Source organism: Herpailurus yagouaroundi, unplaced genomic scaffold, assembly GCF_014898765.1.
Source record: "Herpailurus yagouaroundi ecotype Mexico unplaced genomic scaffold, PumYag 202, whole genome shotgun sequence".
In the NCBI taxonomy this organism is placed as follows: Eukaryota; Metazoa; Chordata; class Mammalia; order Carnivora; family Felidae; genus Herpailurus; species Herpailurus yagouaroundi.
The window spans coordinates 14212716-14217368 of NW_024412433.1; the positions used below are offsets into that span (position 1 = coordinate 14212716).

The 4653-nt window shown below is 38.9% G+C and overlaps 1 non-coding gene across 1 annotated transcript; it reads left to right on the top strand.

The window, feature by feature from the left end:
• The first annotated feature begins 4279 nt into the window (after window positions 1–4279).
• On the top strand, window positions 4280–4431 carry LOC121014526 (U12 minor spliceosomal RNA). Its single transcript, XR_005783259.1, has one exon. It is a non-coding gene; the product is annotated as a U12 minor spliceosomal RNA (small nuclear RNA).
• The last annotated feature ends 222 nt before the right edge of the window (window positions 4432–4653 follow it).

Below are 4653 nucleotides of genomic sequence, written 5' to 3' on the forward strand. Positions count from 1 at the left end.
AGAATCGAGCCGATCATGCTCCTAATTTCATGGCACGTAATCACCATCATTCTCTGCTGAAGCCCCCTCTTTTATTATTTTGTTTTATTTTGTTTTATTTTATTTTATTTTATTTTATTTTATTTTATTTTATTTTATTTTATTTTTTTATTTTCCTGTCTTTTCACTCCTGGTCGCCAGTCTCATTCTTTTCCTTGCCTCTGGTAGATTCACTATATGCTTTCCTAAATGACTTTCAGTAAGTTTCTTTATATGTGTGTCCATGACAAACGTATAGTATTGCTTTCTGTTTTAGAAAATGTATTTAATAGGTATTGTGCCCCAAATCAATTCTGTTTCTTACTTTTTTTTCCAGCCAGCCCATAGTTTTGAGATCAGTCCATGTTGCCGTATGTACAGCCGACTCCCTCCTTCCCCTGTGCTTTGTTCTGCTATCTACTGTATGGGTGGGGTGCGTTTTCCTTAACTTTACTTTCACATTTTTTTAACGTTCACTCATTTTTGAGGGACAGAGAGAGACAGAGCGTGAATGGGGGAAGGGCAGAGAGAGAGGGGGACACAGAATCCGAAGTAGACTACAGGCTCTGAGCCATCAGCACAGAGCCTGATGCGGGGCTCAAACCTACAAACAGTGAGATCATGACCTGAGCTGAAGTCGAACGCTTAACTGAATGAGCCACCCAGGGGCCCCTTTTCTTTCACAGTTTTTGATGGACAAATTCATGGTTTCTAACTTCTGGAACCCCCAACGCTGTACTCAACACACTACTATATGGTCTCTTGGGCATCTGAGAGAGAATATTTGGAGGATATAGACTCAGGAGTAGAAAAACTGCGTCTGAGGGCAATGGTGTGCTCAGTTTTACAAAATCCTGCCAAATTGCTCTCCAAATGAGCACACATGGTTCCATGAGCAATGCATGAGAGTTCGTGTTTTTCTACATCCTCACCAACAAATGATTTTATCAAAGTTCTGAAACTTTTGACAATCCGATGGGTTAAGATAGTATTTCAGGGTTGTTTACCTTTGCCTTTCTCTGATGCTAGTGAGGGGTCAGTTTTCTGTGAATTGCATAGAATTCAAGTCCATTTTCCTACTGGGTGTCCTATCTTTTTTATCCTCTCAATTGTAGGAGCTCCACTGACACGCTAAAAGTGCGAAACTTGCCTGATCCTTTTCTAGTCACATTAAAAATGAACTGTGAACAATTTACCTATGTCCGGAAAAACTGACCCATAAGGTCAAGTATTTGTTGCCGTAATATCACCTGTCAATGTCAAAGCCGGGAGAAGAGAAAAGGTCACAAGAGGGGAGGCTCTCGGAGCTGCAAACACTTGAGCTTTTATTTGCAAGTGAGAAAAACTGAACTCATATTTAAGCATAAAGGAGAATTGTATTGACTCACAAAAATTCAGGGCCGTCAGACTTCAGGCAATGGTGGGATAGAGGGGTTTAAACACATCATGTTTTCATCTCTGGGTTCTGCCTTCTGCATTGATTGACCTTACTCCTGGACAGACTTCCTGGCTTGTACAAATGGGCCCGGGGGCCCTTCAGGCTGGTGCTTGTGTTCTCTGCAGCAAGGGGAGTGTTTTGATCCCATTAAGGGCTGAGGGGGAGTTTGTACTCAAACAAGATTACTGAGACCCCAATCAGCAAAACAAAATCAAAATGTGACTGTAGTAAAATTCATAACTCTAATTTATAAATTCTTTTCTAGTCACATTAGTGACTGTAGTAAGTTACAAATTCTATATTCTATGAAGCCCAATTCTTCTTTATGCTTTACAAATTAAATTACAAGTCTTATCATCTATTTATAAACCTAGCAAATTTCAGCAGTCACTTTTAAGAGTGCTTGTATAAGCTAATAAAATTCCCTTAAACATTTAAACTGCATTAATAAATTTAATATATTTAATTTCCTTTGAAGTCCTTCAAATGTCTGATTAACAAACAAACCTTCCCAAGTTCTTAGATACTATTCTGATAAATCACGTACATTAAAACGGTAACATTTGGGGAATCATAAATTCTCCTAAGTGTTCTTACACTGTTCACAACAGGAGTCAACTTCTCTTGTTCCTTTCATCCTAAAAACACAAGTCTAAATCAATTACCCAAATGCCTTTTTACTTTGGAGTGACTAGATTCATCTGTTCAGTACTCAGATTCTCTTATGCCTTACCAATGCTTCAAATATCCAATGAGTACAGATTGCTTTTTTTTTTTTTTCCATATTTAATGAGGTTGTAGGGGCGCCTGGGTGGCGCAGTCGGTTAAGCGTCCGACTTCAGCCGGGTCACGATCTCGCGGTCCGGGAGTTCGAGCCCCGCGTCGGGCTCTGGGCTGATGGCTCAGAGCCTGGAGCCTGTTTCCGATTCTGTGTCTCCCTCTCTCTCTGCCCCTCCCCCGTTCATGCTCTGTCTCTCTCTGTCCCAAAAATAAATAAACGTTGAAAAAAAAAATTAAAAAAAAAAAATGAGGTTGTATATAACCTGAAGTCTTGGTCAGGGCGTAAGATGGCGTAGCATGCTGGAGGTATGTTTCTCACCATCCAGACAGGCAAACAGAGCCCTCTTTGATGACCGTTAAACCAAGAGAGACTTCCAATCCGTGTGTGCCAATGGGATGGCCTTAGAGCCCTCTTCAAATTATACATTATTTAATTCTGAAATGAGATTAGAGATACAAACCCCTACCCAGATGCTTTCAACATTTGATTGGGTTCAGTGAACTATTAACTTTGATTCTGTTCTGAATTCTTTACGTATCCTTCTGATTTAGCAGGACCAAAACTCTAACAATTTTTCGTAAATACATTCCATTGGATTCTGCACACCTCTAGAGTTTCGGTCAGGCTCTGTAGTCACAAATCTAAGGTCATACTAATGACATTCCACAGAAGAAAAAGCCTCTTTCCAAGTGGAACTCACAATTGTAGGTGAGAGCACTTGCTTGGTTCCGTTTGAGTCACGTGCCCACAGAAATAATTTCTGTACCGTAGGCTATGAGATATTTGGAATAGCCTATCTTGAGAAAGAGAATTTCTTTTCCTTATGTTCACATTAGGAGAAAAACGTATATTTAATACATACATTCATAATTAACTGATCATAACTATATACAAATGTGTCTATGTGTATCTTGTAGGGAGTTTTATGGTAGGTAAAATCATGATACGAAAATATCTACATGTTCTTTTTTTTTAAAGGACAGATGTTGAATTTTTTCTCAGATTGTGAATTTTGACAATTGCCTTTCAGAAATCATAAAGATGATCATACTATTTTTCCATGATTTATTAAAGCGCTAAGTTAGATTTCAAAATGGTAAATTATATTAGATTCTCTAATATTGAAACTTTCATCACTAGTATGAATCCCACCTAAAATCACATGTTATTGCTTTCAAGTCCTGACAGAATCTTCTGGCTACTATTTTCTTCTATTAGATTGATAATTATAATTGAGATTCCCCTATAATTGTCTTTTCCATGCATTTTCTTTGTCAGGTTTGGGTATTATTTGTTAACTCTGATTTTCAAAAAAAAAGACAAAGAAAAAAAGGAAGATTTTCTCCTTACTCTATGCTCTGGAACAATTTAAACTAAATTGGGACCATCTGTTCCTTAAAATGTTGATAGAATTATTTCCCTTTCATTCTCTCACTGTCTTTTCTTGCAACTTTCTCTATTTCTTCCATGATAATTGGCTTAGAAGCTCTGTGCTGTCTACACTGTCTTTTGGTAATTCTCACTTTCTGATAAAGTCATTAGTTACATACAGATTCTCAAAATTATTGGCTCAGATTTGAGCAGAGTGTTCCGTAATTTGTCAAATATCTTTGAGCCAGATCATTTGTGCATCTTCCTTATGCCTATGTAATTCCTACCCCTTTCACTGATTCGATCAGACCAGGGTTGATCAGCCTTGGCACCACTGATGTTTTGGGCCAAACAGGCCTCTGTCGTGGGGCCTGTCCTGGTGTTGTAGTAGAGGCCCAGGCAAGCATAAGGTCCTCCTCCTTCTCCTCCAGCTTTACTCCTTCCTATCCTGGCATTGGAGTCTGTTTTGCAACAGCCCTACCTCTACCCGCCAGATACCAGTAACACCAGCTGTTACCCTGTTGCGACAACCAAAAATATCTCCAGACATTGTCAAATGTCCCCTAGGGAAGGGGACGGGCAAAATCACCCACGTTGAGAACTCCCGGTTTAGACAATCGTTTTTCTAAATTTTTAAAATTTCATTTTGTATTTAAAGAAACAACCATTGGATCCCTTAAACTTACAAGTAGGGAAACATGATGACTTCGGATGATGCCTGAATCATCACTGCTTATGTGACACAAATTTTTGAGTGGGTAAAGGTTGCCTCTGGGGTGACCCGCCTGCTTTGCGGGGTGCCTTGGAGTTGGTGATCTGCCTGTCAGTCTTTAACCCTGAAAGAGTAGACTGGTATGAAGGTAATACACGAGGTGGAGAAGGGAAAAAAAAAAGCCCTTGGATTCATTCTTTTGGTTCTATCAGTCTTTAGTCTCCTGATGTATTAATTTCTACTTTTATCTTTATTATTTTTGTTGGGCTTTCTTTGGATCTTTTTTTTTTTTCTCCTAAATACCTGGATTGACTGCTTCATTTATTTATTACC